The 12,769-nt window shown below is 43.7% G+C and overlaps 1 long non-coding RNA gene across 1 annotated transcript in view; it reads right to left on the bottom strand.

Moving 5' to 3' along the window:
* The window catches only part of LOC143818517 (uncharacterized), a 167,277-nt gene that overhangs the window by 1,110 nt on the left and 153,398 nt on the right, over positions 1-12,769 (bottom strand). The gene's annotated exons all lie outside the window — the stretch shown is intronic.

The following is a 12,769-nucleotide window of genomic DNA, read 5'->3' as shown; positions in this document are numbered from 1 at the left end:
TTTTGGATTGTGGTTTCCTTATCCAGTCTTTTTTTTTTTTTTTTTTAAGGTATGCCTTCCGAAAGGTTGATGTGGTGCCCAGTAGAGTTGTCAACTTTTCCAGGAATCCAGATCTCTTCTAATTCAGTAAATGATTCATGATGTTGTTTTTCTAAACCCCTTTTTTATTACATAGAAACATCCCTGTGTGTGGCCATGTTGAGCAGCAGGGCCGGTGTTAGGGGCAGGCAAACTAGGCATTTGCCTAGAGCCCCCATCACCTAAAGGGCCCATGCCTCCAGCCAATGATTATTTTTTATTTCCCTTGCGTTTGTACTGCACATATATCAAAACTAACATGCACAGTACAAATGCAATCACCGAGAGTCAGCACAGCCACAACAATGTATTGTTGAGTGAAATGTCACAATTCTGGTCTCCAGGGGTTGTTGTAGTACTGCCTCTCTTTATGCTCATAGGAAAAGAAAAATTAAGCAAGTTTCCAATGTACTTGCTGTTTCTATTTGCCTCCATTCTCCACCTAACCCTACTTTTCCCTTTTTGTTTACAATTTTCTACTGGACCATCCACGGCTGCTGTCTTGCAGAATTGGGCAAACATGAGTGGTGCTTACAAGCTATTTCCTAATAATCTTGTAAGCACTACCTTAGAGCTAGCCAAGATCACTGTATCGCTCTGAGATCTCCTGATGTTGGCCAGCATCAGTGTTACTGCTCTTCTGATCCTACAGAGGCAAAGCTGCCTCTATTAACAGCACAGAGTTCAAGCCAGCAGTGAGACAATGCTACTGCCCTGAACTGTTCATCAGGGGTGCTGTTCCCCCGCAGCAATCAGGAGGCTGTGGAGTAGTGCACTCCTGAATCAAGATGTTGGGATGACACTCACTTATGTAATTTTAGTCAGTGTGCTGTCCATGAAATTTGTCACTCCACAAAACACTTTCATTGCTTGAGTCCAGTGGCCGCATGTTTTAAGCGACTCCATCTAACACTTGGCGATGTGCGCATGCGCTGGCGCTCTCTGGCCTTTCCTCACCCATGCACATTACAATACTGTGCTCTGCCCTTCAGGGCAGAGGGTAGTACACCTGAGCAGGAGTGCAATGGAGGACACTCTATGGATGACGTAAGGCACGTCATCCACACAAAGCAAGAAGAGGGGAGGTGCCGGAATAAGACCAGCGACGGCCATTGGACCGGACAGCCCCAATGGTGAGTATAATAAAAGCTCTTTTTTGCATTATACACTCACCGGCCACTTTATTAGGTACACCATGCTAGTAACGGGTTGGACCCCTTTTGCCTTCAGAACTGCCTCAATTCTTCGTGGCATAGATTCAACAAGGTGCTGGAAGCATTCCTCAGAGATTTTGGTCCATATTGACATGATGGCATCACACAGTTGCCGCAGATTTGTCGGCTGCACATCCCAAAGATGCTCCATACAAGGCAGGATGGATCCATGCTTTCATGTTGTTTACGCCAAATTCTGACCCTACCATCCGAATGTCGCAGCAGAAATCGAGACTCATCAGACCAAGCAACGTTTTTCCAATCTTCTACTGTCCAATTTCGATGAGCTTGTACAAATTGTAGCCTCAGTTTCCTGTTCTTAGCTGAAAGGAGTGGTACCCGGTGTGGTCTTCTGCTGCTGTAGCCCATCTGCCTCAAAGTTCGACGCACTGTGCGTTCAGAGATGCTCTTAGGCCTACCTTGGTTGTAACGGGTGGCGATTTGAGTCACTGTTGCCTTTCTATCAGCTCGAACCAGTCTGCCCATTCTCCTCTGACCTCTGGCATCAACAAGGCATTTCCGCCCACAGAACTGCCGCTCACTGGATTTTTTTTCTTTTTCGGACCATTCTCTGTAAACCCTAGAGATGGTTGTGCGTGAAAATCCCAGTAGATCAGCAGTTTCTGAAATACTCAGACCAGCCCTTCTGGCACCAACAACCATGCCACGTTCAAAGGCACTCAAATCACCTTTCTTCCCCATACTGATGCTCGGTTTGAACTGCAGGAGATTGTCTTGACCATGTCTACATGCCTAAATGCACTGAGTTGCCGCCATGTGATTGGCTGATTAGAAATTAAGTGTTAACAAGAAGTTGGACAGGTGTACCTAATAAAGTGGCCGGTGAGTGTATAGAGCACATAGAGGCCATATAGGCAGCATTCTAGAATGCTGTATATCAGGGCTTACAGCTGCTGGATGTACTTTACATGGGAAAATCTGGTGACAGGATCCCTTTAAATCTACTTTCCTAAATAGTGAGTAAATCAACATGCTTGTACATGCCCAAATCATTTACAGCTGAGATTAATGCAAGATCCTCTTGTGTGACCTCCCACTTAACACTCTTGCACCCCTTAAATCCATCTTCAAATTGTTATGCCTGGTTAAAGGGTTTCTACAGGAATAGAAAAAAATACATTATTAAAGAAAATGTCATAGATGAATTCTTAAATACTTTTAATAAGCAAATCACAATCGTTTCACCTAGGGATGTAATCCCTATAGTATTGAAATGGCTGCTTCCCTGTAACACTGACTGAAGCCTTTCCTATTAAGTTAATAGGATAGGTGCCAGTAAGCAGGTATAGTAGTGCATGTGCAGAGCTCTGCTCCTTTCATGTGTAGGATGACGTACTCCTAGCGGATATACTGATCTAATGCTGGAAATACCAGGGGTGCTGAGGTAAGAAGAGGCTGCTCATACTGCTGTCAATCATGTCTATCTGATCTAATATTGGAGATATCAGGGGTACTGAGATGGGAAGAGGCTGCTCATGTAAGAGTGGAGGACTGTGTTTCGTGTCTTCAGGGGTAGGAACAATCAAGTCAATAATGCATAATGTGCATAATGTCATGGGATATATATGTGTATATATGTGTGTACAGTGGGTACAGAAAGTATTCAGACCCCTTTACATTTTTCACTCTTTGTTTCATTGCAGCTATTTGGTAAATTCAAAAAAGTTTTTATTTTTTCACATTAATGTACAATCTGCATCCCATCTTGACTGAAAAAAACCAGAAATGTAGAAATTTTAGCAAATTTATTAAAAAAGAAAAACTGAAATATCACATGGTCATAAGTATTCAGACCCTTTGCTCAGACACTCCGTTTCCTTGTGATCCTCCTTGAGATGGCTCTACTCCTTCATTGGAGTCCAGCTGTGTTTAATTAAACTGATAGGACTTGATTTGGAAAGGCACACACCTGTCTATATAAGACCTCACAGCTCACATCGCATGTCAGACCAAATGAAAATCATGAGGTCAAAGAAACTGGCCAAGGAGCTCACAGACAGAATTATGGCAAGGCACAGATCTGGCCAAGGTTACAAAAGAATTTCTGCAGTACTCAAGGTTCCTAAGAGCACAGTGGCCTCCATAATCCTTAAATGGAAGAAGTTTGGGACCACCAGAAGCCTTCCAAGACCTGGCCTTCCAAGACCTGGCCGTCCAGTCAAACTGAGCAATCGTGGGAGAAGAGCCTTGGTGAGAGAGGTAAAGAAGAATCCCAAGATCACTGTGGCAGAGCTCCAGAGATGCAGTAGGGAGATGGGAGAAAGTTCCACAAAGTCAACTATCACTGAAGCCATCCACCAGTAGGACCTTTACGGCAGAGTGGTCCGACGGAAGCCTCTCCTCAGTGCAAGACATATGAAAGCTCGCATAGAGTTTGCCAAAAAACACATTTAGGACTCCCAGAATATGAGAAATACGATTCTCTGGTCTGATGAGATGAAGATAGACCTTTTTGGTGATAATTCTAAGTGGTATATGTGGAGAAAACCAGGCACTGCTCATCACCTGCCCAATACAATCCCAACAGTGAAACATGGTGGTGGCAGCATCAAGCTATGGGGGTGTTTTTCAGCTGCTGGGACAGGAGGACTGGTTTTCATTGAAGGAAACATGAATGCAGCCAAGTACAGAGATATCCTGGATGAAAACCTCTTCCAGAGTGTTCTGGATCTCAGACTTGGCCGAAGGGTCACCTTCCAACAAGACAATGACCCTAAGCACACAGCTAAAATAACAAAGTAGTGGCTTCAGAACAACTCTGATCATTCTTGACTGGCCCAGCCAGAGCCCTGACGTAAACCCAATTGAGCATCTCTGGAGAGACCTGAAAATAGCTGTCCACCAATGTTCAACATCCAACCTGATGGAACTGGAGAGGATCTGCAAGGAAGAATGGCAGAGGATCCCCAAAATTTAGGTGTAAAAAACTTGTTGCATCATTCCCAAGAAGACTCATGGCTGTACTAGCTCAAACGGTGAATCTACTCAATACTGAGCAAAGGGTCTGAATACTTATGACCATGTGATATTTCAGTTTTTCTTTTTTAATAAATTTGCAAAAATTTCTACATTTCTGTTTTTTTCAGTCAAGATGGGGTGGAGAGTTGAACATTAATAAGAAAAAAATGAACTTTTTTCAATTTACCAAATGGCTGCAATGAAACAGAGTGAAAAATTTAAAGGGTTCTGTATACTTTCCGTACCAAAAAGTGCATTTTTTTCTCATTAATTTAGACTCTGTGTAAGGAGTTAAAAGCACAAGAAGAGTCTGGGGGCGGTTACCTTCTCGGCTCTGTGCCCGGAACCATTGAGCTGTGCTGCGGGTTCCCTAGGGAGAGACTGATAGACTGGGACAGAAAGGAAGCAGCCAGAGGGCGGGAAAGGGACGTGCGGAAGAGACAGAGCAGCGTGCAGAGCAGGGTGCAGCTGTGCTCCAGAAGAGAGAGAGAGAGAGCTCCCAGTCTGAGGACAAATAGAGAGAGACTGCCCAGAAAGACTGCATCTTGTGAGTACATAAAGCGGACTCTGCTGTGACTGGAGAGGGGTGCTTTGAGACCCGTTTAGAGACTACGACACCCTTGTCCCCGCGGTATCTGCACAGAGACTTAACAGTACAGAGCCCCTGACTCCTGGTACAGAGACTTAACAGTGCAGAGCCCCTGTTTTCCTGGTATAGAGACAACAGTGCGGAGCCCCGATTTCCTGGTTGTGCTGTAAAAGTTAAAGACTCAGAGCCTGTGCATACCACATTAACTCCCGAAACCCCAGGCAGCAGGCTCTCAGAGACTACTCTGCCCACGGACAACAGAGGGACGACAAGTGCCGCTGTTTCTCGGCGCCTACGTTGGAGAAGACGACCCTCCAAGCAAGTCATCATCAGACTGATAAGTGTTCTTTTCTCAAGGATTCCTGCTTAATTCTGTTATATTGTTTAACTCCCGTATTTTTGCATTGTTTTTATTGTTAGATATTTCCCATTGCTTCCTCCCTGCGAGGAGAACCTAATTCCTGTTATTAAACCCCTCAACTGTTGGTCTGTCTGTTCCGTGGTGACATACTCGGTACCTGCATCCTATTACATCTGCACCCCATCTTGACTGAAAAAAAACAGAAATGTAGTAATACACTACGAAACTGACCAGGAAATCCCTGGGGCCAATGAAGCCAGTGGGCATAGGTATAGTCCATATGGAACAAATGGTAGGGCTTAAGATGTGTTGTGCTGAGGGAGTAAAGAACAAGAAGAGCAGTGCTCTATCCCACATGTTACAACATGATGAATTTGAACTGTCCAGTAAACGTTTGCTTGTTGCAATGAACTTGATGTCCCCTGAGTTGTGTGTGGAGGCCTGGAGACAGCGGAGGCCTCTGACCTACAAGTGAGTGTGATGCACCTCACACCTGACAGAAGACAGAGGGTAACAGGACAGCAGCTTGGTCATGACTACTGCTCTAGGCCTCTTAACACTCACACTGCTGCCTGTCCTGTGTATCTGATCTAATACAGAAAATACCAGGGGTGCTGCGGTAAGAAGAGGCTGCTGACACTGCTGTCCATCCTGTCTATCTGAACTAATACTAGAGAGATCTCCTGTGCCAAAGTTAGGCCATGTGCACACGCTGCGGTTTTTACTGCGGATCCGCAGCGTTTTTGACGCTGCGGATCCGCAGCAGTTTTCCATGCGGTGTACAGTACCATGTTAACCTATGGAAAACAAAAACCGCTGTGCACATGCTGCGGAAAAAAACGCGCGGAAACGCTGCGGGTTTTTTTTCCGCAGCATGTCAATTCTTTGTGCGGAATCAGCAACGATTTTACACCTGCTCCATATTAAAAAAAACGCAGGTGTGAAACCGCACAAAAACCGCGGAAAATCCGCAGAAAAACCGCTATAAATCCGCAGCAAAAACGCAGTGTTTTTGCCCTGCGGATTTATCAAAATCAGTGCGTAAAAATCCGCACAACAGTCCGCAGCGTGGGCACATAGCCTAAAAAGAAGAATTTATTTAGAATTAATTTCCTTTAGTTGTATTTTTTCTATACCTGGACCACCCCATTAACCTGTCTCAACTTTGTTCCTCTATTTTTCTTCCTTCTGTCAGTTCCTTCACTGAATACATTCTGCCTAGCAAATAAATTTCAAGATCCTGAAATCGACATAGAAGGAAATCCACAAAAACATTTTTCCTTGCTTTCCTCCTGTCTCTAAGATTTGTCACATACTTCTCCCGTAATTTAGAATTTACTACTCCAATACATCAGACTCTCTCCCACAATCCAAACCTTTAAATTAGTTTCTTACTTGAAATTCCCCCTCTTTGGGTATGTGCACACGTATCTGTGAGGGCTGCGGATTTTATCGCAGCGGATTTGATAAATCCGCAGGGCAAAACCGCTGCGGTTTTTACTGCGGATTTATCGCGGTTTCTATTGGGGATTCCGCTGCGGGTTTACACCTGCAGTTTTCTATTGGAGCAGGTGTAAACCCGCAGCGGAATCCGCACAAAGAATTGACATGCTGCGGAATGTAAACCGCTGCGTTTCCGCACGTTTTTTTCCGCAGCATGTGTACTGCGGATTTCATTTCCCATAGGTTTACATTATACTGTAAACGCATGGGAAACTGCTGCAGATCCGCAGCAAAATCCGCAGCGTGTGCACATACCCTTTAGCTTACAACCTGAAATAACCCTTTGGTGTAGAGACAGACTGCCGTATAACTTGTGCGAGGATCGCATCGTCAACCTTGAAATGACTGTCTGTTCTCCTAACCTGAGCGTGATAGCTGCATAAAAATACGTCATGCTCAGATCAGGAGAGGTGGCGGGCCCATTCTTGCAGTGCGATGCGATTGTCACATGAGTTATACGGCAGTCTGTCTCTGCGGTAAGGACAGCAGAGAATGTCTCATAAGAGAGAATGGGCCGATTATGCTAATGACACTCAGCTCAAACCCTGTCAGAGTTTTATCAAAGTGTCATCTTACTGTGATCCGATTCTCTCGCGTGCGAGAATCCAAGCACAGGTGTGGAGAAGACGGAGAACTTAATTTCTCCATCTTCTCCACTGTCTGTGTTTGGATGTCGGACTGCACTTGGATGATATATTGATTATAATAAAGTTCTGTAATTCTGGTTTATTAAACTTTTTTCAGCTTGTGGGACAAACTTAGTTTCAATAGTTGGATCAATATTCTACCCCTTGCATCCTACTATATGCCACTACTGTTGTAATAAATACAAACAATAGAATAGGATGAAGTGGGCACAGGAATAAATCTATGGAAGAATAGGGGCTACTGATCTGTGCAAGGAATTAAGTATGCAAAACAAGGATAAAACTGAGCAAAAAAATGGCAACAAAAAATTACCAAAATTTATTATTTCAAATAAATACAAGAAATAAATTACAAAAATGTAATGCATAGGTTTTAATAAATAAACAGGATTAAATCCGTAGGTATAAAAAAATTAAAGAATTAAGTATTTTTTAAAAAAAAAGCTGCACAGAAAAAAATACTGCATACCGATAGTAGGTAAATGAACAATATTTATTGGAAAACAATACAATACTGACAGACAATTATATATGAATAAAAACAGAAGGGGATGGATATAATAATCCAAAAATAAGATTATATACCGTATATCACCATGAATACAGTAGACCATATGTAACTAAAATGCAAATACAATTGGATAGGTCAAATATAAATGAAAATGAGAAAAACACTGATACAATAATAAATAAGGATGGTATAATCGGGCGTAACAAGGGGCCCGTACTGGAGGGGATCCCACCTACGTCAGCTGGATGTGTGGCCAAGGTTACGTCACTGAATATAATGAAGGTAAATAGCAAATGACCAAAAGGATAATGAGTCCAGACAAATACTAATTTCAAAAAGGTGCAAAATATGAGAATAAGATGCAATATACAGCCAGATAAGATCAAGGAGCCATAAGGAAGAAAAAATGCCTGATGATGCAAGTTCCAACACGTATCGCCTCCACATCTTAGCTTCATCAGGGGTTGCCCTACCATCAGGTGTACACTATTTGTTCTTTCATTTGTTCTTTCTTAAATACTGTTGTAAAAAAATATTTCTTTTAAAAAACACTGCGAGTTCCATAATTTCTGATGCCAACTGAATTCCAAAAATTGTGGGCAAATATTAAAATGCACAATAGAATTTTGCTACAACTTGCACAACTTTCCAAGCAAAGTATTAACAGCTGTAATAAATTTTCTTTTTCCTAAATATTTAATAAAATTAATTTTCTATACTTTATCTGTATTTGTCTGATCCTGCAGCGCTGTAAATTCTCTGCGATTTCGTCATTACTACACACTGGTTTACATTTCCGCTCTGTCTGAATCTACGTCATGGACCAGACCTGTCACATGTGTGCACCAGATGGACCTCGTGGACTGACTTGTATTAGGGCCTATCCTTTCCACCTGAAACAAGAAAACCACTGCATGCTGTGATTTTCTTCCTTGGAAATATGACAAATCTGCTGTGGATACACATGTGAACATAGCCTTAGATATGTGCAAAGCATTATGCTCTGAATCCGATTATTTCAGCAACAGAAAAAAAAAGTACATGTTGGGATCTTAAGAGTTAAAAATATATTTTTTTCTTTTTTTAAAATCCTGGAAAAAAAACAAGACACAGCTTTGCAAGGTAAATAAGCAGCAGAACACTGCAAGGGAGCCCTCTAGGGGCCAGAGAGAAAATACAGCAGGAGGAATCTTATTGTAAGACTCTGTTCACATCTCCTTATTTCTTATGTTTGGGTCACACAGCGGTAAATGCTCCTGATGTGTAAGTATAGCTTCGACACACACAAATGTCTAATATGTACAGTGTATAGAACCGTACTCAAAGGCCAAAAAAAAACCCTGAAAACCCAGAATGTGTATTATAATACTATAGAACATACTGAAATGAAAAAAACAGCAGAAGCTTATTAACCTCTTCACGACATGCACTGCGCAAGTTGCTAGCGAGTGTATGGAGCGGCCTCACGGACTGAGATTGCTCCATACCTGGCAGGTCATGGCTGTCTGTAGCACAAGTGATCCGACAATGGCAGGTTCAGGTCCCCTAAGCGGAATAAATACAGTGAAAAGTAAAAAAAAAAATGTTTTACAAAATACGAAAAAAATAAAATCTAAAAGTTCAAATCACCCCTCTTTTTACCCATTACAAATAAAGATAACTTTAAAATGGCGGCAGGCAATGCGACTACTATGGGCTCATGAACCATGAGGGCCCAGTGTCAGCTCCCACTCCAGACCCATCCCCCCCGCGGTCACCTCCCGCTCCAGAACCCTCCCCCCCAGCCGTCAGCACGAGCAATGATGGAAGAGGGAGCATCAGCAGACGCTTACTCCGCCATCATTCTACCTCAGCATCTAATGTGTCAGAGCAGCGGACACAATGACGTCATTACAGTGCGCCCGCTGTTCTGAGATGTGTGGCTCTTCACACCACACGCTCAGGAAATTGGAGCATCAGGTGGAACAAGAGGTGAGTATTGTATTTATTTTTATTAATCAGTTACTGGTGGCCATAATAGAGAATGGAGGGCCATGGGGGGTGCATTATATTGCATGGAGGACCATGGAGGGTGCATTATATTGTATGGAGGACCATGAAGGGTGCATAACATTACATGGAGGACCATAGGGGGTGCATTATATTGCATGGAGGACCATAGGTGGTACGTTATATTGCATGGAGGACCATAGGGTGCATTATGTTGCGTAGAGGACCATAGGTGGGTACATTATATTGTGTGGCGGACCATGGTAGGTGCAGTATATTCTATGGAGGACCATGGGGTGCATTCTATTCTATGGAGGATCATGGCAAGTGCATTATACTCTATGCAGGATTATGAGGGGGCGCATTATACGCTATTGAGGATTATATGGGGCCCAATATACTATATGGAAGGCAATGTGGAGCCATTATAATATTTGAAAGGCTATGTTGGGGCAAGCAATTACACAGTATAAAGATTTGTGTGGGGTCCATCATGCTGCATGGGAGCCATTATACTGTTTGGAGGGCTATTGCAAGCTATTATACAGTATGGAGAGGTGTGGGGCCATTATACTGCATGTAGGGCTGTGTGTGGTCACAGTTGGGGGATCATACTGTGTTGAGGTCATCATACTTTGCCTTGGGAGTTGATGTAGGGTACAGTAGGGTCATTATACGGTGCCTGTGGAGGAATTTACCATGGGGCTATCATACTGTGTTTGGGGGCACTTTTGTTGGCATCATACTTAATGGGGGCAATGACATTGGAATCTAGGACTTCAGCAGGAGGAAAGTTGCGAGATATGCTTTTCTGTGATTCCAGCAATTATGTATTTATTTATTTTTTGTTGGGAGGGACAATTAGAACTTCTGCTATGGGGCCCCATGATTTCTATGTAGGCCCCTGTCAGGAAATAGGAAAGTTCTGATTACTTCACCTACACATACAGAGCTCTCAGCTGCAGTTTCCTCTGCCTGCCAACACAAGACTGGAATTCTAAGCCACTCTTTCTCCGTCCCCCTTGCTATATGGTGGTAATGTGAGACTAGCTGCCAACTCCACTGAAGAATTTATATGGCTTTATGCTGCGCAGTCAGACTCTGTGAAAATCCTACTCATTCTCCACTCCCACCTGGTACTGGTTAAAACTGGAATAGAAAGCCTGAGCTTCTATTGTTCTTTCAAGGTTATACATATTGGCACTGATCAGGGCTAGAGATATAATAACTATATATTCCGGATGTCCATCTAGGGATCTGTAACTCCCTGAAATCGCTAGAAGCTAAACCCAATGAGTGCAAAGTGAGGGTTTCTCCATAAGCGGGTCATGTAAGTACGTCATGTTTACACTTAAAAGAATCGCCCCGACGTGGTGTACCTCTTGATCCTGGTGTCTTTCGTATGCAGATTTATACAGTGAGCTAGGTAGAAAAATGGTTGCCATAACACTAAGTAAAAGGGGAGGTTTCAGCCTCTAAGTAAGGTCACCACAGGGGAGTGCCTTGGGTTTAGGCTAGGAAATAAGTGAGGGAAGCAAGCAGTCTTCATTTGTCTTTGTCCGGGGTCTAGCTGCTATACAGATGTACTATGCATCTAGATGTGTCCCCTCCTCCTCAGCACACGGTCGGCCATGAGATAAGATGACATAACAAACTGTAAGTGTTTATTTTCAACCTTAATCCCATTTTATTTGTAATTGTATTGTACATATGATATTTGTCTCCTTTATAATATCTTTTTATACCTCTGTAAACACTGCCTACCTATTTTGGAGTAAAATATAAAATAACTAGCTTGTCTCTCCTTGCTCTATAACGTACGGTCGCGTCTTCTGAAGTGAATTACGCTACTAATCTGGGTTGGCTCTGGACCAGTTAATAATTAGGAAATCGGAGCTGGTGGCAGCATAATTTGTCCTGTGCAATTGGGAGTCTTTGCAGCGACCGGCGGCATTGATAATTATTGTTCCCGGCTGAGTGGGATTAGTTATATCACCCTCACTGCAGCGTGCCCAATAGCCAATACATGGAAGGCAGCCTTTCTGGTGACTAATTATCCTAGGTGCAGTACCTGGTCTGACCTGAGGGTAAGGGGGCGCCAGAGAACTGCAAGTTCCAAACCGGAACTGGGAAGTGGGATATAGATAAATCCCCTTCAGAAAGAACCAGGGGTAACCAAACAACCCCGATTCATGTCAAATTGGTGTGAGTGGTGGGGATGATAAAGGTATCCTCCCTGTGAACTCTGACATATTAGTGGCAGAACAGTGGGATTCCTGACAGCCCCTGGTGGCAAGGTTCACATAACCACCGATACGTGGACCAGTAAACACGGAAAGGGACGTTAAGGTACCGTCACACTAGGCGATATCGCCAGCGATCCGTGACGTTGCAGCGACCTGGATAGCGATATCGCTGTATTTGACACGCAGCAGCGATCTGGATCCCGCTGTGAAATTGCTGGTCGCTGCTAGAAGGTCTGCACTTTATTTGGTCGCTAGGTCGCCGTGTATCGCCGTGTTTGACAGCAAAAGCAAGGATACCAGCGATATTTTACACTGGTAACCAGGGTAAGCATCGGGTTGCTAAGCGCAGGGCCGCGCTTAGTAACCCGATGTTTACCCTGGTTACCAGCGTAAAAGTTAAAAAAACAAACAGCACATACTCACCAGCGCGTCCCCCAGCCTCTGCTTCCTGACACTGACTGAGCGCCGGCCCTAAACTGAAAGTGAAAGCACAGCGGTGACGTCACCGCTGTGCTGTTAGGGCCGGAGCTCAGTCAGTGTCAGGAAGCAGAGGCTGGGGGACGCGCTGGTGAGTATGTGCTGTTTGTTTTTTTAACTTTTACGCTGGTAACCAGGGTAAACATCGGGTTACTAAGCGCGGCCCTGCGCTTAG

This window comes from Ranitomeya variabilis, chromosome 3, assembly GCF_051348905.1.
Source record: "Ranitomeya variabilis isolate aRanVar5 chromosome 3, aRanVar5.hap1, whole genome shotgun sequence".
Lineage (NCBI taxonomy): Eukaryota > Metazoa > Chordata > Amphibia > Anura > Dendrobatidae > Ranitomeya > Ranitomeya variabilis.
The sequence above is the reverse complement of the archived record's forward strand: the minus strand, read 5'-3'. Positions and strand labels throughout refer to the sequence as shown.